Source organism: Canis aureus, chromosome 17 (assembly GCF_053574225.1).
Source record: "Canis aureus isolate CA01 chromosome 17, VMU_Caureus_v.1.0, whole genome shotgun sequence".
Taxonomy (NCBI): Eukaryota; Metazoa; Chordata; class Mammalia; order Carnivora; family Canidae; genus Canis; species Canis aureus.
The window spans coordinates 53,145,398-53,169,296 of record NC_135627.1 but is presented as its reverse complement, the minus strand read 5'-3'; the positions used below and the strand labels follow the sequence as shown (position 1 = coordinate 53,169,296).

At 37.7% G+C, this 23,899-nt stretch overlaps 1 long non-coding RNA gene across 1 annotated transcript; it reads left to right on the top strand.

Moving 5' to 3' along the window:
- Positions 1-10,994: 10,994 nt before the first annotated feature.
- LOC144288003 (uncharacterized) lies at positions 10,995-21,510 on the top strand. The gene is made up of 3 exons (XR_013355929.1): positions 10,995-11,344; positions 12,582-12,749; positions 19,914-21,510. It is a non-coding gene; the product is annotated as an uncharacterized LOC144288003 (long non-coding RNA).
- The last annotated feature ends 2,389 nt before the right edge of the window (positions 21,511-23,899 follow it).

Genomic DNA, 23,899 nt, shown 5'->3' with positions numbered 1-23,899 from the left:
AGCTTTGTTCTTCTTTCTTAAGATCACTTTGGCTATTGGGTTTTTTTGTGTGTGTGCGTGGTTCCATCCAAATTTTATAATTATTTGTTCTAGTACCATAATTGTTTGCAGTTAAAAATGCTAGTGGGATTTTGATAAGGATTGCACTGAATCTGTAGATTGCTTTGGATAGTACGAACATTCGAATTTACCCCCAAGGTTAAATTTATTCATAGGTGTTTTATTCTTTTTGATGCAAGTGGATTGTTTTCTTAATTTCTTTTTGATAGCTCATCATTAGTGTATATAAATGCAACAGATTTATGTATTAATTTTTATCCTGCAACTTTATTGAATACATTTATTGTTTTCACCATTGAGTATGATGTTAGCTGTGGGTTTGTCATATCCGGTCTTTATTATGCTGAGGTGTGTTCCTTCTATAGTCAGTTTGTTGGGAATTCTTATCATAAATGAGTGTTGAGTTTTGTCAAATGCTTTTTCTGCATTTATTGAGATGATCATATGATTTTGATCTTTCATTTTGTTAAAGTAGTGTATCACATTGATTTGCAGATGTTGAACCATTTTTGCATCTCTGGAACAAATCCCACTTGTTCGTGATATAAGATCTTTTCAATGTACTATTGAATTCAGTTTGCTAATATTTTGCTGAGGATTTTTGCATTTATGTTTATTAAGAATATTGGCATGTAATTTTCTTTTTTTGTGTGGTCTTGTCTGGTTTTGATATCAGGTTATGCTGGCCTAGGAAAATGAATTTGGAAGCATTCCTTCCTCTTCAATTGTTTTGAAAGAATTTGAGAAGAATAAGTATTAAATACTCTTTGAATGTTTTGTAGAATTCACTAGTGAAGCTGTCTGGTCCTGGACTTTGTTTTTGGGGGGAGGTTTTTGATTACTGAGTCAATATTCTTGCTAGTAATCAGCCTTTTCAGATTTTCTGTTTCTTCTTGATTCAGTCTTGGAAGACAGTACGTTTCTAGGAATTTATCCATTTTTTTTAGGTTGTACAATTTGCTGGCCTGTAATTGTTTGCAGTAGTCTCTTATGATCCTTTGTATTTTTGTGATATCAGTTGTAACTTCTTTATTTGAGTCTTCTCTTTTTTTCTTAATGAGTCAGTCTGCTAAACATTTGTCAATTTAGTTTATTTTTTCAAAGAACCAGTTCTTAATTAATTTTTTCTATTGATTTTTTAGTCTCTATTCATTTATTTCTACTCTGATCTTTATTATTTCCTTACTTCTAACTTTGGGCTTCATTTATTGTTTTTCTAACTCCTTTGTCAAGTTAGAGTATTTGATATTTTTCTTTTTTCTTGTGGTAAGTATATATTGCTATATACTTTCCTCTTAAAACCACTTTTGCTTTATCGCATAGATTTGGCACTGTTGTACTTATATTTCCATTTGTCTCCCGGTATTTTTTATTTCTTCTTTGATTTCTTTGTTGGCCTATTGGTTGTTAATGTTGTTTATTCTCCATATATTTGTGATTTTTCAGTTTTCTTCCCATAATTTCATACAATGTAGTCAGAAAGATACTTGATCAGTCTTCTTACATTTATGGAGACTTGTGGCCTAACATATGATATATTCTGGAGAATGTTCCATGTGCACTAGGCAAGAATTTTTATTCTGCTGCTTTGGATGGAATGTTCTATATATATATATATTAAGTCCATCTGGTCTAATGTGTTAAGTCTGGAGTTTTCTTACTGTTTTTCCTGTCTGGATAATCTATCCATTGATGTAAGTGGGCTATTAAAATCTACTACTATTATTATATTGCTGTCAGTTTCTTCCTGTAGGTTGGTCTGTTAACATTTGGTTTACATATTTAGTAGTTCCTATGTTGGGTGCATAAGCACTTACAAATGTTTTATCCTTTTGTTGGATTGACCCCCTGTACCATTATGTAACGCCCTTGTTTGTCTTTTATTGCAGTTTCTTTTAAAGTCTGTTTGACTGATACTGATAGAAGTATTGCTACACAAGATTTCTTTTGGCTCCCATTTGCACAAAATATCTTTTTTCCATCTCTTCACTTTTAGTCTGTATGTGTCCTCAGATCTAAAATGAGTCTTTTGTAGGGAAAATATTAATGGGTCTTGTTTTTTTAATACATTCAGCTACTCTGTGTTTTTTGGTTGGAGAATTTGGCTCATTTACATTTAAAGTTATTATTGATAAGCATGTGCTTATTGTCATTTTGTTATTATTTCCTGGCTGTTTTTGTAATACTCTTTCTTCTTCTCTTTCCTTTTTTGTGGTTTTGTTATTTTCTTTAGTGTTATATTTAAATTCCTTTCTCATTGTCTTTTGTGTGATTACTATAGACTTTTTCTTTGTGGTTACCATGTGGTTCATGTGCAACATCCTATGTATATATATATAAAACAGTCTATTTTAGGTTGACAGCATCTTAACCTATAATGCATTCTAAAATCTCTACATTTAAAAAAATAATAAAATAAAATAAAATCTCTACATTTTAATCCCCATCCCATGTTCTGTTTTTGATGTACTATTTTACATGTTTTCATTTTCTGTATCTCTTAACTGATTATTATAGTTATAGTTAGTTTTAATAGTTTGGGTTTAAATTTCACTTTGGTTTTATAAGTGATTAATCCACTATTTTACTATATAGTTGCATTTACCAGTGAGATTTTTACTTTCAGTTGTTTTTATTTGTTTCACTAGTTTTAAAAATACTAGTTAGTATTTTTCTTTTCTTTTCTTTTCTCTTCTTTACAAAATCCCTTTAATATTTCTTATAAGGCTGGGTTAGTGGTGAAAAACTCCTTTAGTTTTTTTTTTTTTTTTTTTTTGGTCTGGAAAACTCTTTATTTCTCCATCAATTCTGAATAATAACCTCACCAAGAGTATACTTGGTTTTTTGCTTTCATCACTTTGAATATATCATGCCATTCTCTTCCTGCCTATAAGGTTTCTGTTGAAAAGTCAGCTGACAGTCTTATGGGGGTTCCGTTGTATGCAATATGTTGTTTTTACCTTGCTGTTTTTAACAGTTTCTATCTTTAACTTTTGATATTTTAATTATAATAAGTCTTAGTGTGGATATCTTTGGTTCCATCTTATTTGGGTTCATCTTATTTAGAAATCTCTGTATATCCAGAGCTGGACATCTGTTTCTCTACCCAGGTTAGGGAAAATTCCAGCCATTATTTTTTCAAATAAGTTCTACCTTTTTCTGTCTCCTTATGGGAGGCCTATGGTGCAAATGTTATTCTGCTTAATGTCTCACAGGTCTCTCAAGCTAGCACCACCTTTTTAGAAAAATTCTTTCATTTGTTTATTTGCTATACTGATTGGGTCAGTTCCACTGCCCTGTCTTCCAGGTCACTGATCCATTCTTCTATTTCATCTAGTCTGCTGTTGAAACTGTCTAGTATTTTTTTTTTTCAGTTCAGTTATTGTATTATTCAGCTCTCTATTGTTTCTCAGTGTTGAAATTCTCACATGTTCATTCATTCTCCTCTCAAGTTCAGTGAGCAACTTTATGACCATTACTTTGAATTCTTCATCAGGTAGATTACTTACCTCCATTTCATTAAGTTCTTTTTCTGAGGTTTTATTCTGTTCTTTCATTTGAAGCACATTTTTCTGGCTCCTCATTTTGCTTGACTCTGTTTGTTTTTATGTGTTAGGCAAAATAGCTTTCTCTCTCAGTCCTAAAGGAATGCTTTGAGTAAGAGATGAATCTTATGCAACCTTGCCCTAGCCTTTGATTTTTTACTCAGAACTTTGTGATTGTCTAAGTAGCCTGTTTTGTTCTTGAATGGTTCCAGTTTTTGAGGGTGTGCCAATACCTGTTAGTGTTCTAAAGGGAGCAATCTCAGTCAGTGCCTAGTTTCAGGCTAACTGTAAGCCAGATCCTCAGGCAACAGCTTTTAAGATATATATCTTATTTTATATATATTATATATACTATATATTATAATATATTTTATATATATTATTTATATATTATATATTATTAAATACATATATTTTATATATATATATAGTCTTGTAGGTCTGAATCATAAACTGTGCTGACTTCTAGACAAGGAGATCTAGAAGTGTCTCCTGGGTGACTGTTGCAAAAACTGTGGCTTTAGATGTGTGTATAAGCTCCTTTCCAGGAGGTATCAGAGAACTCTGGTGAGCTAAGGGAGGGTGCTAATATTGTGTATCCCTGCCCATGTTCTCTGAGAGCATCTCTGTAGCCTCTAGATATGTGGCAAACCTAAGCCTGCCCCTCAGGCTAAAGTTCCAGAACAAGAAAATAGACTTTTTTCACATGAAGACTGGGGACATGTTTCAGTCTGCTCTTTGTAAAATGCCCTGAGGGTGGCCAAGGACTATCTCTATAAGTGTTTCAGAACCATGGGGTTCAAAATTCCAGGGCCAGATGCTCAAGGGATATCCCCTTGTGTGGGCTGTGCATACCTGCAGGCCACAGCCATGACACTTGATTGACAGGGCACTTGGTTGGCCTGGCTGTGGCTATATAGCCCCATGGCTGCAGCATTCAGGAGTGGGACTATTCCACCAAAGCTGACAGGCTAAAGGGTGCTAAATGGCACCCATCAGCACTAGCCCCAACAAAGCAGAAGACCATAAAAATGGCACCCATGAGTGCCCCATCCCTGAAAAGAGTCCCCCAAATTTTGTCTCTCTGGAGGATGCTTTAAGATTAACAAATGAGTCTCCTTTGCATATGGTCTAGGCTCCTTTCAAATCATTGATATCACATTGAATCTCAGGGTGAATGGGTCTATGTACAAGACCCTTAAGAGCAGATATTCTGTTCCCAATAGCTCTGTGGTTCACCTGGAAGTAAGCCCTGTTGGTTTTGAAGGCCAGATGCTTTGAGGGCCCATCTTCCCATGGGTTGGGTGCCTTACGTGGAGTGCAAATTCCTCGCTTCTCAGGGATCATGTCTCCAACTCTCCTACCTGTCTTGATGTCGCCCTTTCATCTCTGGTTGTAGAAGCACTATTCGGCTAGATTTCAGATCCTTTCAGAGGGATTGTTCCATATGTAGCTATAAATGTGCTGTGCTCATGGGAGGAGGTGAGTTCAGAATCCTTCTATGCCACTTTCTTGAACACTCCTTCTTGTTCTGTGTTCTTGATCCAGCCTCAGCCTTAGTCTGTCTTACTCTTCTCTGGTCTTGACTCTTGTGTGTAAGCAACCCACAGCCCGTCCGATCTGTTGGTACCTCCTGTGGTTCTGCTTTAGTCAATCTCTGCCTATGAAACCTCAATTCCACTGAAGCCTTGCTGAGACCACTGGCCAAGTCAAACTTGAAGTATGCTATACAGTGTCTCCAATTTGAGCCCCGTGACTCTACCTGTTATTGGTCATATTAAAAGTAGACAGAATCTGAGATTTCTACAATTCAGACCAAAAGAGAAAAATCTGTAAACATCCTAACAAAACAGATAGCTGACTTTGGCTAAATGAAAAGATTATTTAGAGATGCATACAGGGAAGAAAGAATATAGCCAGGTGATAGATATAGAGGAAAGGAATTGCATTTAACCACAGGACTCTTTCTAACAACAGTTGATTGACAAACTGCTAGAACTGCAAGGAATTTTAGAAAATATCATTTACTGTGACAAGAGGACAGAGCATATATGTGTGTGTATCAGGTAAGATTCTAGTGTGTATCAACTAAAATTCTAGCTGGAAAAAGAAACTTAATTTATGCGGAGTTAAGCAAAATAAGCAATGTTTAACTTTGGGTATATAGAGAACCAGATGCTCAAATGATGTCCTTAGGAATCTTTTTCTCTCTAAGTTCTGCTTTCATCCGTGATGCCATCATTGTCAGACATATCCTTTCCCAGAAAGGGAAAGAAGGTCACAAGTAGCTGCAGACCCACATCAAACCAGCTTAGCACTCCAGCAAAAAAGAGCATATTATCTTTCCTGATTTCTTCAGTCTGGGTCCATGGAAGGCTCTCAATGACCAAGTTTAGGTCACATGCCCACATGTTAAGCAATTGCCATGGCTAAGTATAAGAAACACTGAAAGACCTAGCCCAGGGCATTTTAACATATGATTAAGAACATGGAGCTCCAAAACTAGATGGCTTGGATTCAGATCTCACTTCCTCTACATATTGGTGGTGTGCTCTGTGAATCATCTTCTTTATCTGCAAAAAGGAGGTAAGAGTTCAACCTTAGATGAGTACTGTAAAAGTCAAAAGAGCTAATATAACATGCTTAGAACAAATCTGGTGCACCCAATAAATCACCCAATAAATTTATTGGGGCACACCCAATAAATCAGATACGTTAATTATTGTTATGATAAAGATGATAAGAATGATGATGATTAGCTCTTCTCTGGGCAGGGATGTGGTTAGCCACACAAAAACAATATGTTCTGAGAGTGAGAGAGAGCTGATTCCTAAGCGATAGTGTTCTATTATCAGAGGAAGGGTAAAGAATATTGATCAAGCAAAAACAACAGAGAGCTACTGTAGCATGTGTGTAAATAGCTAATATTCACATGTATTGTGGGTGTGGGTGTGAGTGCATGTGAGCGGTGTGTACTGGATTATGGGAAGAGGGCTTGGAGAAAAAGTGCTCCTTGCAATTCTTTTTTCTAGTTAAATTACCAGTGTGATCTCCTATCTCCTCTATTAGCGATATTGAGAGCAGCTCTGAGTGTGTTGTGCTTGGACCTGATTTGGCTCAAGTGTGTCCATTACTGGTCCCCAAACGGGCGCTTCAATGTTGCAGCTCTGGTGTTGAAGTGATACAGTGATGCACTGGTGATTGGAATAGAACCATGTCTTATAATAATGGAGGCCTGGCTTATGCTGGGAGAAAATCTGAGTAATAATAAACAGCTTTTGCCTGTGTACAACAAGGAGGATTTTATTTTCCCCAAAACTCATGAATTTACTCCATAAAATTTACTGAGTGTATAATGTATACCCGGAACCCATTTAGGGCCTAGAGCTGAAGTACAGAGAAAAAATTAGGAACAAGGATAATAAAATCTAAAGCTAGAGGCATGGTAAGGGAAAGGAAGAGCCAGAAAACTGTGTTTGTTTTAAGCAAATGTGTTATCCTTTTGAAATTATTTCCTATATTTATCTTCTAAGAGCAGAGTCCACATTAGATAGACCATAAATCCAACTGAGTTCTGAGAAATAATATATTCTCAGACTTGCCTGAGGTGGGGTTTGCATGGCTGTATGTTTTTCTTGGTTTTATTTGCATGAGAAAAAAAAGAATAGAAAAAAAAGCTTACCAAGCACAGCTGTAAGACTTTAGTTTCAACAAACTATTAAAATTACTCCTCCACTCAAAGGGTAGATTTTTTATTTTTCATGAGTGTATCTTATGCCAAAAGGTAGCCCCATAATTTTCTTCCAAATTTAGGTTATTTTGTAGATTTTCTGTCTGTCTTTCATTTAGTCTATCATCCAAAATGCTTCTATATAATCATGAGTAAAGGAGAAAGGAAGCTAAGCGTTTTTTTTTTCACTCCTTAAAGAAAAATTGTCGAATTTATCAGTTCAGTTATGATTCTTTAGATAGATTGGCTGCAGTAAAAAAGGCTTACAAATGAGTGCTAACCATTTTTCTGGCTCATGTTTTTTACTTGTTTATATTCCTCATCCAGTAAATGCTTTAAATTATTTTCCACTTCCTCATTCACAATTATTCTTTGTTCTGAGGAAGAAAGTTGTTTGTCACAGGATGTAATAAAACATTATAATCAGCTTGAAACAGTAGAATTAGACATTGTAGAGTGGGACATTGTGCTTGGGAAGTATTGGCCTGACCTCTTGCATGTCTAACTTGAGGGGCAATGAATGTCTTCTGAAGTGGAAGAGTGATCACCCATGGGGAAGTGAAAGCAAGTGTTTCATTTGAAGATGCTCTTGCTGATAACTTGCTTGCCAAGCACACAAAGTTGGCTAGAAAGCAAAACCAGTTGCAACACAATATTTGGAGAAAACTTTGAAGTATAACTAATTTCCCCCTTTAATCATAATTTGCTGACCAAAAACCATGTTCCATAAAGAAGCTAAAAAAAATCTATTGGAAAGAAGTTGTATTTTAAATATAACTCCTCATAATTCTCTGTCAAATCCCAGGGAGCCAAGGTTAGACCCAATAAAAGTTATACAACATTCTGATACCCAGATGCTCCAATCCAATGAATCAGACCATAGGGATAAAGGGAAGTCTTTGCTCCACTAGATTCTTGTACCAAAATTGATGGTACCATGACCTTTTGACTATTTGAATCTTCTGGGGGAAAAAAGTGACAGCCCATGTATTCTAGACAAAACTAACAATTATGACTTCCAATAGGTATATTGATTGTCTAGGTGCCTGCCAAGTTTGATTCTTTCAGTTTTATCCTGTGAGCCTTTATTAAAAATGAACAAAATTGTTCAAGGACTTCAACTATCATTTAGTGGACTTGTCAAGTGTACCACTGGCAATAATAGGAGATTTTGCCTCGCCTGTGCTAATGAAATGCATTTGGCCACAATTTAAGGATTTTCATTCATTTTAACTTATTCTTACAGAACAAAACTCTTCAATTTACGTTTCTAGTAATTTCACAAATTAATACATTTCTCTCCCTCCAAATAACATAGTATAGGAAGAGGTATATTGATTTTAGAGGAAGATGGAAGTAGATTGAAATTAAGAGCTGTAAAAACTAGACAAATTACTAACCACCCACCTTCCAGCACTAGACACTTTTCTTCTGTACAATGACAAAAAGTCACCTGAATGGGATAATATGTGTAAAGTATCTGGTAAAGTGGTATATAATAGGTACTTGATAAATACTCTTTCCAATCATTTTTTGGTTCCAAAGAGTCTTATGCCCACAAAATAGACAGCTTTACATTTGAATTTTATTTGCAAATGCCTACCTGTCTCCAAGGGTCAGACTGTCCTGCTCCAAAGACTAGATGACAATCTATTTAATGCACCTGCAACATCACTCCTGCAGCTACTAATGCTATCCATCTGTTCAGTGAACCCCTGTTGAGCATCTATTCCCTGTAGGCCACATGCTTGTGGATTCTAAGATGAAGAAGATCCAGAGTCAGCACACAAAAAGCTGACTTCTTGCAAGGGAGATGAGCAAGAAAGTTAATAGTTACATCACAGTCATAAGTTTTATCCAGGGGGTCTGCACAAACATATGAGAGAGTCTGGGCTCCCCAGTGACAACGGAGGGAAGCAGGAAGTCCAAGAATGCTTCAGCTGAGTCTAGACCTACCAGGAGTGATAACCAGGGCAAGATGGGGACAGGAGGAGATGCAGGAAAACAGAGCTCTGGGGGAAGAAATGATCTCTTTTTCTGGTAGCACAAAACCCATTACACTCAGTGTCTATAATCTTGTATTTCTATTTATCCTGAGAGAAAAGTTTTGAGCATCTGTTGTGGTCAAGGTAGACTGTTTAAAGGATGTAAAGATGGAATTAAGGTCTTCAGGAAGCTTGGATTCTAGCTGGAAGAGAGAGATGCATGTATTGCAATCCCCATGTAGCTTGAAATCAACACTTGTGCCTAGAACTGTATGTGCTATCCAAAATTGGTGATTTATTGAATTTATTTTACAGAATTATCACCTTCCCCAGAATAAAAACATTGCATCCCAAAGTATTAGAGCCCAAGATTTCCAAACTCAGTCTCTAAGACAAAGTTGGAGCAGATTCCAAATCACTAGTCTGCTCAAAAGGGATGTTTTTAAGTTGAGAACATGAAAGTGACTGAATTGCATGTCATATTATATTTTGAAATAATAGAAAAGTTGCAAAAATGGTTAGAAAATTAAGCAGTAGGGAAGAAAACAGATGACCTAAGCATCTTTGGAAAACAGTGTTTTGACTGGATACTGTAAGGCTAAATACAAGAAGAACTGCCACAAACAGTGTATTGGTAAATTTGTTCCTCACAGGGATATGGGTTCACAACTCTGAAACTATTTTATATACATAATAGGGTTGAACTAATGAATAAACATATAATGAAACTCTAGAAAAAATATATTGTTGACAACTAACATGGCATATATTTCCAAATTATAATTGGAATATTTATAATTAAAATATTTATATAAAGAATAAAATATAAAGAGTTCACTTATAAGATTAACACAGAAATGATATTAACTAAAGATTATCTTAGGAAATGTAGTTTGATGAAGGTTTTTTTTTTAATTTTTTTTTTTTGATGAAGGTTTAATTTGAGTAAAAGATTAGTTTTATAAGTATAGTCTTTTTTTCACTGCTAATGAGCTGGAAGATACTTGATAAATACTCTTGATAACTTTGCCTGAGGAGAAAGTCCTTTATTTTGTGTTTTGGTCCAGGAAGTCCAATATTCTTTAGATTTGGAGAAATGAACCATGAAACAACCCACTGTTGCATCTGGCACGTGAAGGTAGAGGAACTACGTATGAGAGGGGGGCTCTCCTGGATCTGCAGGCCTCAACAACCTTCTAATGGAGTTCAGCTCTGGAAGGCACAACACCTCAAAACCTAGGGCCACTCTTGGGGAAGGGACCTTCTGGCAAGTTTGGAAAAGCTCCTTGTGACGTAGTGAGTCTCATGATGTCTTTTGGGGCCTCAGGCATTTTAAATATCTCCACCATCTCTTCATCTTGTTTTGAGCATTTGGATTTCTCTTCTTTCAGCTCTTGAATCAGAGAAGTTAATTCTTCCATCAACAATGAGTTGGTTCTCTTGACCTTTCTGTAAGTGTCCATAAGGCTAGTTATATTTAAAGACTCTTTCTCTAGCCTGGTATTCTCTGAAAAGGGTTTAACCCCAGTATCCTCTTTAGTAGCCCTCAGCTTGTCAACTAGTTGGACTTTCTCTCTAATCCATGTAACCAGCATTTTTGAAAGCTGCTTTTCATGTCTTACATAAAGCCAGCTTCTAACAGACTGAACAAGTCTGAATAGAAATAAGAGACCCACCAATAAGGTGATGACAAGTGGACACATCACTATTTCCCACTGGATGTTGTGGAAAGCCAGTTGTGGACTCAGATAATTGGGCAGCATTTTCTCCACCACCTTGCCCAGCTTCCCAAGAATCAGCCCAAATCCAAACTTTGTAGAAGATAACAGCTCCTCCATAGCATGGATCTACCACTGGGTTCTGCCCAGTAACCATGGAACCACCAGCCACAACAAAACCTTGGGAACACCCCAACATTCCACCTAGAACCCAACCAAGGCAACTGACAGCCTGGAATGGTCAGTGATATGGTCAATGGAGGAGGGAGATTTGCAAGTAAAATATACTTGTCTTAAAAACATAAAGTAAGTAAATATATTTATAGCCTGGTTTCTCACAGTTGGAAACATAAATTCTAAATAAGAAAAGGGAGGAAGTTAAAACAAACCATATGATGCAGGATTGGAGTTAGAGAAAACAGTATGAACTGATTTAAAATACACACACACAGAGTATATATAAATGTGTATATGTGCATGTGTTACTTTACATATTCATATCTCTAGCTTTGTCTGCAATGAGGGCTTAGAAGTAATGACACTCCAGTAGCAATAAGCACGCCTAGTGCCCAGATCTTGGTTGTTTCCTGGGGGAGGGAAAAGTCAAGGTGAGCTGTACTAAAAAAAAAAAACAAAAAAAAAAAAACAAGAAAAAGAAAATACAATAAAGGCACATTGAAAGGGCACAGGAGCCTACTTGAAAAGAGTTCCTAATGCCCAACTCTGAAACAATTTTAGCAACAAAATAATTAACAATAGGATTGGATCATAACCCAAAGGACTAAATAAATATCCTTGAGTTCATAAATAAACAAATAAAAGGTAAAGAAGAGACAACACTTCCTTACAGAACTCCCACTAATAAATGTGGAAGGAATAAGGGAACTATAAAGTCTCCATGATCATATCTGAATAGTAATTGCTGCTGGGAATAATCATGGATGGATAATAAAATTAGTGGGCAAATGTTTAAGGAGAAACCAAATATTTATATAGTCTTAAAGTACCTCTCCTAAAATATATTTTTAAGTGAAAGATGAAACTATGGTAAAAAGGCCTATAGCCAAGTGATCAAGCTTAGCATCACCAGTAATAAGATAAATCAACATCCTGTATCCTTGATATGATGGCCTGAGGAAGGCACATCTCTGCGGTTTTCTTTACAATAATATATAACTTCAATTTAATCATAAGAAAACATTGGACAAACCCATATTAAAGAAACTCAACAGGCATGAAAGACAAGGAAAGTCTGAGAAACTGTCATAGATTGGAAGACACCAAGGACACAGGACAACTAAATGCAAAGTGGGAATCTAGAATAGAAAAAAAAAGGACTTTGGTAGAAAAACTGGTAAAATCCATATAAAATCAATAGTTTACTTAATAGCATTACACCAATATTAATTTCTTAACCCTGATCATTCTACTATTTTATGTTTACTATGTTCACATCATGGAAAGCTGAGTAAAGGGGATATGGAAACTGTTCTATTGGCAACTCTTTGCATATTTTTTTCAATTTTTTATTTATTTATGATAGTCACAGAGAGAGAGAGAGAGAGGCAGAGACACAGGCAGAGGGAGAAGCAGGCTCCATGCACCGGGAGCCCGATGTGGGATTCGATCCCGGGTCTCCAGGATCGCGCCCTGGGCCAAAGGCAGGCGCCAAACCGCTGCGCCACCCAGGGATCCCTATTGGCAACTCTTTGTAAGTCCAAAATTACGTCAAAATAAAAGTTTAAAAATAAAAACCAATAAAGTTAAGCATTCTGACTCTTCTTTCCACAAATGGATTTGAGATCACTCAAGTACTATTCTAGTTTCCTATGGCTGCTATAACAAATTACCAGAAATGCGGTGGCTTTTAACAATGCAAATTTGTTATCTTACAGTTTCATAGGTCAGAATTCAATGTGGGTCTTGTTGGACCAAATAGGTGTCAGCAGGACCATTTTCATTTCTGGAAACTCTAGTGAAGAATCCTTTTACTTGCCTTTTTAGTTTCCAGGAACTGCCTGAATAGGATGGCTTCTTCATCTTCAAAGCCAACAACGGCAGGTCACACTGCCATCTCTCTGTCTGACTACAGCTGGGAAAAGTTTGCCTTTTTTAGGGACACGTGTGATTAGACTGGACCTACCTTCATAATCTCCATCTCACAGTCTTTAACTTAATCTCCCCTGCAAAGTCCCAATTGCTATGTAACGCAACATATTCATAGGTTTTGGAATTAGGACATCCTTGGGTGGGGGGTATTATTCTGCTTACCATACGGACTTTTCAGGGAAAATGAGACTTAACTCTCTCTGTCAGCACCAGGGAACTCCTAAAAGACAGACAAAACAAATTCCCAGAGTTTTCCTATGAAGTCAGTTGAAGTATCCTGCACAGTGTTGGCTCTTAATTAATGATCAATGATTTGCCCTGAAGATGAAACTACTACACTATTACCATCGGTTCTTTAGTCAATGTTGGACTACCATCCAGGTGGTTCATTTGTATCCAGATGGTGTTCCCATTTCCACTAGGAAGTTCTCAGCCTTTGTTAGAACTACACCTCCAGGCCCTCCCATTCTCATTTTGGCTGGGTCCTGTGGCCAAGTTGAGATCTACTCAAGTGCCCTGCACTGCACCAGGCACAGGGTAAATATGTAATAAATAATTGTTGAGACGAACTATCATGAAGGTGTTGCCCATGCAGTAGACCTATATGTCCTTGTTTCATATCTGCTTTGGCCTGTTAAGAAATGAAAATCCATTTTTGCCCTGCTTTCAGAAGAATGTAAGAAAAGAACAGAAAGTGGTTCTTTCCATAATTTTGGTGTGATAGAGCAGATAATGTTTTTTTATTATGGTCTTTGATGCAAACAGGGAGAGTCAGGCTGAAAATATGATTTTCATGGACTATTTAAATGTTAAACCTTAGCACTTTGAAGCACCTTATACAATGCCGGATCCTCAAATTATTCTCAGATATTTATATGAATAAATGTACATTTTATTCATGGACCCTTTGCAAAAACCATTAATAGTTTTTGGATCCACTTGCCAACGCAGCTAAATCTGAGCTAAACCATCACCTGAGGGGCTTTTAAAACTACTGATATCCAGATGTCTGCACTTGCCCTAAAATAATCCTGATTTAATTATTCCAATAGGGTCTCAGTCATTAGTATATTTATGCTTCCTAAGTGATTATGATTGAAACCAAGAAGCAAAACAACTAACTTAAAGAAATGGTGCCTCTCAAAATGTGCTTTGCAGAAGAAATGGGTGTGAGGTTGCCCTCCCGCCCCCGGTTGAATTCGGTCTCCATTTCTTATGTACAGGTGACATCCATTTAGTAATCCGATGGCTTCTTCAGAGGTCTAACTGGCACAGTCCTTTTCACTGCTTGCCCAAGTTGTTCATTCTGGAAGCATCACTCTCTCTCGGTTGTCATTTCTGCCCCCACCTGGCTTGCTTCAGTTTGCTCTGTTGCTAGACCAGGACTCTGCCCCCTGCAGCCACCTTCATGCATCCTCATTTGTCACTTTCATGGCTCCGATGCTTTCTTTCATCCTTCTGTGATACATCCTCATCCATTGTAATCCTTTACTATTTTCTTTTTGTTGTTGTTAGAGAAAGTGAGTATGCGTGTGTGCATGTGAAGTGGGGAAGGGGCAGAGAAGGAGGGAGAGAAAATCACAAGCAGGCTCATATCCAGTGCAGAGCTCAAGAGGGGGCTTAATCTTATGACTCCAAGATCATGACCTAAGCTGAAATCAAGAGTTGGGGACTCAACCAACTGATCCACTGATGTGCCCCTCTTTGCTATTTCTTAGTCCAAATGATGGGAAGAATTAGAGTGGGAAAGGAATTCAATGAGGTGCTGTGGCCACCATAAAAATATGTCTCCCAGATCTCCAACTACAGGAAGCTGAGTTGACCTATGGGTCCAGGTGCTATGCTTAGGACTCCACTATCCCATTAGCACAAGGCCACCCTTCCTTTGGATGCTCCCAGGCTATGGCTTAGCATTACAAGATGCTAAGTTTGACGTATCCCTGAAAGCCTTCAGCTCCTCTGACTAGTGACTTGGGTTCAAGGGCTCCTTATGGGCCTTGCCAAATGTACCCAGAACTGCACCATCAAGTGAGACTCTTCCCCACCCTTTTCTCCTTTCTTTCTTCAAAGATCAGGACTACAGCCAACATTTATGGCTCTCCCTGTCTTCCCAGCTCCCTCTGCATTTTTTCCCTCCCATGCATCTCCCTAGATAAATTTATTACACATTTAATCCCATCTTGGTCTGCTTCTTGGAGAACCCAAACTAGCATGTGTACTATAGGGGGATATGGAAAGAATAAGTGAATTTCAGTCTAAAAGAAAATAATAACTATTCCTAAATTCATTTATTTAATCATCATCAACTAATGCATACGTGTGTGTGTGTGCACATCCATTCACTTTCAAAGAAGAGATGTAAGGAACAAACAAATTGGGCAATTGGATAGCAAAAGGAAAAAACCAATAATATATGCCAAAAGGACTCACAGCACTGGTTCTCAAACCCTAGTTTCACATTAGAATCACTCAGAAAATTTTAAAAAGTGTCCTTCTTGAGTTTCCAATGCAAATGGGGGGATGATCCTGGGAATTTGCACTTAAAAAGCTCCCCAAATGATTCAAGTGTGCAGTAACATTTGAGACCCTTACCCTATAGGTGTGCATACAGATAGGCCACAATTTATGGTACCTATAATACGTAAACTACCGAGTTGCTCAGGAGAAATGTGGTTAATCGCAGTCCTGAGGGAAGAGAAAAATTTCTTCAGCAGATCTTCACAAAGGAAATACTGTGGGATGTCATCAACCACATCCTTAACAACATCCTTACAGTAAACACAAAAATGACTTTCAAAGAGTTGCTCCCTATGACATCCTTCAATGTTGCCAGGTTCTTTCCATGTGCTACCACTTAGCGCAGGCAGGTTCTGCTCACGTACATATTTGGAGAGGAATTTTCCACGTTGGTTAGTGTATCTCACCCCAAGAAGGCTTCACGCTGTCTTAGGGTAAAGTTTCATGGTTGAACTCCAGGGGTAGCAGAGAATATACACTTTTATCTTTTTTTTTAATACTGGGATTCTGTATAAAATTGTTTCTTCAGAAGATTCTACTGCTAATGAGCATTTGAAAATCACTCCTCAGCCTAAAGAAAAAGAAACCCTCCCACTTTTCAGCAACTCTAGGTTGACCTCAATTGAACCCACATAAATCCTGACTTCAAAATCATGGAAATAATTCACTTCACTGTGGAATGATCAATAGAGATGAATTTCAGACTGACTTGATATCCAAATAGATAGGGCATGCCTGGCCAGGAGTGCAGAGGTAGGTGCCACACAGCTAATGCTAGGCTACAACACACGAGAGAAACACATTCCTCTTACATGGCTGAAGTTTCAATGACAGTAACTCAAAGACTGACAGAGTCCCCATCTTAGAGTTAATTCTTTTCATTTCCTCACAGCCGTTCAGACAAACTATATAAAATCTGAATATGAAGAAATGAGTTTGTAAAAGTCCAGGTTTCTTGGGACTTGATACATCAAAATAAGTCACCTTGTTGGGATTCTTACCTCTAGACTCTAATCTGGCCATCCTCTATCTTCAGAAGGAACACCCCAGGGAACCTCCTCATCTGGGCATGGGCCACACCTGCACAGATCAGATGGGTCTCACCAGCTTCCTGTGCCTGGCTCATGTCAGTGCTGCATACTGAACTTCTGGCTGCTTCCCCTTCCTGAACTTTTCTACCCAGCACCCTTGCAACAAACCTGGAATGGCAGGTTTTAAGAAGTTCAATAAATTAGCTCTCCATCACTTCAGATTTACTAATCTCCTTTGCTTATTGAGCTGCAGTTCACGGCAACTCTGCTGAAACTGATTAGAAAAAAACTTAATATACAGTTCCATTACCTATGAATTAATGTATGCTTCAAGGATATTGCTTTTTAGCCAATGGAAGGTGCATGCTATTAACATTTTGGAATGACCCTAGTAGTGACTTTGAAAAACTTAAGCAGGAGGTGTATTAAAAATCACAGAACCAGGCAGCAGCAACAGTTGAATGTGAGTTCCAGGGTGGGTCTTTATACCATGCCAAACAAATGAGCAAGACTGTCCAAAGAATCAGAGTTCAAGGATACCCAGAAGAGAGGGGGAGAAAAGAGTCATTATATCTGCTGATCAACTTGGATCTTTGTTATTATATCACTTCTATTCTTGCTTCAAATGGACATGCACAGAAAATGCTGATGTGGAGCAAGAGATTCATTTTTTAAGTATTATGACTTATAATTTGAAATTACCATTCACCTACTCCACCCCTATTCCATATTCACCAACAGCCTATCATTCTGCATGGATGGTAGAAGTAAAAAGAGCCATCATTACTTTCCTTACAAGAAGAAAGGGAGTCTTGTTTGACTGCAGAATTCCAGATGCAAGGCAGATGCCTCATCCTTGCCTCCTACTCCAGTTTACCAACACTTGCCTTCTGCTAAGGCATGGGGGTAAAAAAACTTATCAGATTCTTTCTGGAGAGAAAAGTCTAGATAGTGCAGAAATATAAAAAATTGAGCTTGTGAGTAAAATAAAGCCACCACGGGAGGATAAAGGTAGAAAATGACTGAAGAGCCAAGATACAACATTTTACCGACATCACCGCCATCCTGGTTTTTACCCTATGCTGGCCTATGTATAGTCCTGATGTTAGCGGAGCATGGGTATGCCAAAGGGCTCACTATTCTAGCCCAGCACTGACATTCTTCTGGAGTGAGCCTCCCCCTTTTCAGTTTTGGGTTCCTGTCATCCCATCTCTTCCCCTTGCCACTATTCTAGGTCCCCATCCTGCTGCCCCAGTGTGGCCACATCAGGATGGCTTGGGAAGCAGTCACATGGGGACAGGTTCTCCCCAAGAGTTTGCTCAAAGCTTGTGGCAGGTTTACCAGTTAGCAAAATAAAATCTGCTTCCTCACTTCTAGTTTTAAAGCTCTTCAATGGTGCACGTGAGTAATGACATGGGTAGAATTTAATATCTAGTGATTTGCTAAACTTCTTTTGAAAACTGCAAAACCTTTTCAGAGGCAATGCAAGAACACACTTTGAGATCCCTGTTTCCATCCTAAGTGAAAGACAGGGACCAAGAAATTAAAAGAATAGAGCTGTAATAGTGCCAGGCTGAGGGCAAATGAGCAAAATGCCAGGCTGTGGAAAATCTCAGTAAATCAGTTCTGGAAATTGTTCTTCTCCTTTCTTGCCCCGAGACCAAAAAAAAGTGAAGTAAGGAATGGGAAATTTTATCAAATTGGACTTCACTTCATTATTCTCCTTCTCACAAATCCACCACTCTCCAGGGCAACCTAACCCCAGGTGATGCTTTTTTTTTTTTTTTTTCAGGTGATGCTTTTTAAATAAGGTGTTCTGTCTCAGATTTGCCTGGTCACAATTCACTGGTGACTGCACAGGAGAGTTAAGGGTGGGAGGTTTTGCCACCAATGCTTTTAAGAAAGGCCTGCAATGTTCTTAATTTTATTGAGCTTTTCTACTGTGTGTCCGTATATGCATGTGTGTGGTCAACGGCATTTGTGAAAATAATCTTTTAAACATAGATATAGATAGATTGATTGATTGATTGATTGATAGATAGATATAATATATATTTATATATAACAACAGGAACATTTTATTTTTTCATTAAGCTTAGTTTCTTTTTTTAAGATTTTATTTATTCATGAGAGACACAGAGAGAGAAGCACAAAGATAGGCAGAAGGAGAAGCAGAGGAGCCCGATGAAAGACTTAATCCCAGGACCCCAGGATCACGACCTAGCCAAAGGCAGATGTTCGACTGCTGAGCCACCCAGGTGCCCCAGCTACTTAGTTTCTTATTAAATATTTTTAAAAAGTGCTTTCTATCTGATTATAATTTTTTAAATGATTACTGTAGAAAAGGTACCATAAGGAAATACTCAGAAAGGTACATAGGATTTATTGACAAGGGGATTTATCCCTTGCAACATTTTTCATTCTTAAATTGTAAATAACCCAGATAGTCAAAAATAGGGTTTAGACAAACATAGCTGTACAGCACAGTCATTAAGAATCATTTAAGGATATGGGATAGTGATCACAATATATAAAGAAGGAAAAATATGGTTATAAACAATATGTACTTTATGATTCCATTTACTTTTTTAAAAAGATGTTATTTATTTATTCATTCATTCATTCATTAGAGACACACACACACAGAGAGAGAGAGAGAGAGAGAGAGAGAGAGACGCAGAGACACAGGCAGAGGGAGAAGCAGGCTCCTTGCAGGGAACCTGATGTGGGACTCGATCCCAGGACCCCAGGATCATGCCCTGGGCCAAAGGCAGCCACTAAACCGCTGAGCCACCAGGGATCCCCTATCCCATTTACTTTTAAGTATTTATTAATTTATTCATGTAAAAAAAAAGAGCTAATTCCAAAAGATTAAATGTTATAATTTCAGGTCGATTCCAAGTGATTTTTATCTTCTTTACAATTTCTTTGTGTGAAATACTTGCAGTTACCATGTGTTATTTTTGGAATTAAAAGAATAATTCTTTATTACTTTCAAGTTCAAAAGGGATAATTACTCCAATACCTAAAGAACTAGTTGTGTTCATAGTGGTTAAGTCTATCCTTTGAGGGGCTGGTCTTCCTTCTAAAAATTAAAGAATGAGGTGTCCCTGCCTTCCTTGTAGTGAAGGCAGTGAACTTCTCACTAAGCTCCTTGTCCTTCTAGGTGTTTGGCTTCTCAAACATCTCAGAGCCTCTGTCCTCCCTTTTCTTTCTAGGTCTAGCAGGCAGGAAGAAGATGCACGCACTTTGCCGCAGCTGTTCCATCCAGGCACTGACTGTGCACCTCCAAGTTTCTCTGGAAGACAGAGCGCATCACCACCTACCTACCATCACTGACAGGCAATAAGAATTGACATGTTCCAGGCAAGGAGTCTCAGGACCAGAGAGATGAAGTGATAAAAGTTCTAGAAAAGCACCTCACTTTCCTGCTTCTCCAACACCAGCCACATCCACTGTCATTTGCTTTTAGGAAACCAGGGCACATCTAAGTGAGAAAATGAAATGACATAGTGACTACTCTCTGTGATAGTGAATCCAGGTCTCCTTACTTACATTCCTTCTCAGGTAGTTAGCCATTAAATCAGTGCTCCAAAATTTTAATTTCAACACACATGGGTGTATCCATCCTCATCAACAAATTCTCATTGGGTACCTTCTCTGCACTTGGCAAAATCATAGGTATAAGGAAATAACTGCAATTTTCCTGCTCTGAGGAATTCGAATCAAGGGAAAGTTATGTAACTATATGGGAGCATGAGTTTACTGTGGGTGGAATATTATATGGGGACTTTCATCTTTTTATTTTAAACCATTCTGTGCTATCAATAAACAGAATGGCCAGAATAATCTGAATCAGTTTTACTGTGCAAAATTAAAATTCAAAAACTTTTTATTGTATTCTCCCCAGATCTCAAGAGTAGAATTTAATGAGTGTAGTATAGAGATATAAATGAGCCATCACTCTTCTTTTTTTCATAAAGATAGTGATTTTAATGATATCATTATCTCCACCAGCTTCTAACACAAGGAAACATAAGATTGATCCATTTTCCCCAAATCTTTTGTGTAGTAAGTTTTTATGCAAGTGGAAAACTTAATGCTAACAGAAACAAATTTGACCACGCTTTTTAAATTATAGGATAATTACTAATTCTGTGGTCATTCATTCCCATGCCATCAACTCCAACACAGGAAACTATGAGAAATATAACCACTGGTAAAATTAAACCTGCAATTATAGCACCAATTTCTAGGATATGTTGATTTTTCTCTGTTTTGCAACATGTACATAGATATATAAAATTTTCTCATTTATTCCTCACAATTTGACTTTGTAAGTGCAGAGTTTGTCATGTTATAATGATTTTAATACATTTAAGAGGGTATTTGATCCTTCTTATAGCTTTCCTTTTCAGTTTTTAATTTGAGAGTTATAGTATCGTCAATGTTTCCAGTTTCCATCCAAACTGCCCTTGAAAACACTAATAAAAAAAGAAAGAAAGAAAACAAAAAAGAAAAAGAAACAAACATGAGGCAAACATGCTTTATCTTAATTCATCATCATCATTTTAGCCAATAATTATCCTTGTCATCTACCATTTGGATCAATCACTGTGTTTGCAGTGAATTCCCATCACACTTGATATTTTTACTAATACCTACCATCTACTTGCAGAATTTTTTCTAGGTACTCTATATTTCTCCCATTCACTACCCTCAACCTTTCTCAGTTTTGAGGGCAGTGTATTCAAAATTTCATTATGCCTCTACTTACAACCATTCAAACAGCTCCCCAGTTTTCCTCATTGGTTGAAGCTCCCTCTAACCAGAATCCTCACTCCACCAATACTATTTGTATAATTGGTTTTTGGTCTTTTTCCTTTTCTATAGCCAATATAAACTATTAGTTTAACAAATTTCATTCAATTCTCCATATTGTTCTTTCCTCTCTGGATCAGTATTGTTAGTCTTAAATTACCAGTTCCATTGGCAGGGGCCCTGGCTAATCCAAATGCCACAACTACACATCTGACATGACATAACCTTACCCACAGACTGGAAGTGGGCAGGATGATAATCTTAGTAATAATAGTTAGCCCTTGGTGCTTTGTGTGTGTTATCTGGAACTGAACTCAGTTTAAATGTGGAGCTATTGTGATGTGATGAAGAAGAGGACCAAGAAGGCAGAGAAAGAAGCAAGGAAAGTAGAATAGCTGTGGTTAAATCTCCAGTGCCAGAAAAGTACTGGAATGGAATCTTGGCTCCCTAGCTATATGCTACACACTGTCTGGTGAACAAAAAGTGATAACACCCCTGCCCTCCCAGTATTAGCAGTTTAGTAATAGAGATAGGTAAAGGGGCACAGAAGGACACAGGATCAGAGAGTCTCCTTGAGGGAAGTGTTGTCTGAAAGACAGGTCTGTGTTAACCAGGAAGAGGCAGAGAGGAGCATAGTAAGCAAAGGTCCTACTTCATATGAAAGATAAGGCTTATTAAAATAGTGCAAAAAAAGCACCCAACATGGTTTCTAGTACATGGTAGTGGTTGATAATGTTAACAATGGTGATAGTGGTAGTAATGATGATGATGATGGTGATAGAGATGGTAGTAGTGATGCTGATGCTGCTGGCAGTGGAGGTGGTGGTGATGATGGTGATGGCAGCAGTGGTGGTTGTAGTGATGGTGATGGTGACGGTGGTGGTGGTGTTGGGGATGGCGGTGGTGACCACAATAACTGTGATGGAGGAAATCTCCTTTCAAACTATTGCCATCTCATTCTCTTAACCAACAGTAGAACTGATTACTGACATTTATTCTTTTTCCCAGGTTCTAGGTCATGCTTTAGTGAAAGTACTTATTTGAAGTGCATTTCCTTAAGAACAGGCAAGACAAAGGAAAAAAAAAGAACTAAAAATCTGGATTATGGACATCTGACTAACAATTTCTTTTATCTGTCAATTGTTAGTGCAGTATTGCAAAGCTTACTGATATAATCTTTATAAATGGAAGAAAAAAATATAGACAATCTATTGTGTTCATTAAGGTGTGAGTGTCCACTTTCTCCAGGGGAAAAAAAATCTCACTGGAGCAATTAGATAAGACATTTGCCTAATACTACAAGTTCCTCAGTCCTAGTAGAACAAGGAAAACAATATTTCTTCCAGAATAAATAATATTTCTTCCAAACCACTCCCCCTTCAGACCACTTCTGGGTAATGGTCGTTAATGGCAGCATGAGTTTTCTAACAGTCTTGCAGAGACTATGGAAATCATGGTCCATGAAGTTTCCCTGTTCACCTTCACATTTACCAGCCATTTCAATAGGTAGGCACTTATGTTAAAAATTTCTGAAGTGCTGTGGCAAAATATGCAGTGAAATAAATATCAGAAAGGGAGACAGAACGTAAAGACTGCTAACTCTGGGAAACGAACTAAGGGTGTTGGAAGGGGAGGAGGGCGGGGGGTGGGAGTGAATGTGTGACGGGCACTGGGGGTTATTCTGTATGTTAGTAAATTGAACACCAATAAAAAAAAAAAAAGAAAGAAATATAATTTGCCTGGATGATTAAACCCCTATCCATGCCCTTTACCTCCTTGTACAGCTGCTGTACATATATCAAGGTTCAAAGGATAAGAGAATCTAACAGTTACAAACACTGAGTTCACACACCCAGAAGATTTCCATGAAAGCCAAATAAAAACACACAGACAGGTGTGGTTGTTCATCCTTGTTTTCTTTTAAGTAGAGTGGCTATTTTCTATTTAGACCTTACCTGATTTGTTTATGTAATGTTTATTCCCAGTAGGCAATTGCCTGAAAAAAGAGAAGGTGATCATTGTAAGCATGAGCTAGAGGAACTGCCATCTTCCTACCAGTGTGTAGGAAATAAATCAATTCTTTAAGGCAGAAGTTCTAGGAGAAGCATTCCTCCCACCTAAATCCTGAAATTATGTGTCCATATGCACAGGTGAATTCCCCTCACCCTGTGCTTCCTCCCCCCAAAAGGCCAATGCTTTCTTTAGATCTTGGGTGGAGTCTATAACCACAGAAGAATTGCTAAAACCCATTGCTCAGCAGAGTCTTCCTTTTGTTATTCTTCCACTGGGCAACTTTTAAACACCTAGAAAGATAACTTTAAAAGGGCAGTGCCTCTGTTTAATTGCTCATAAATTAGGTATGAGCAGCATAATGTGCAATAAG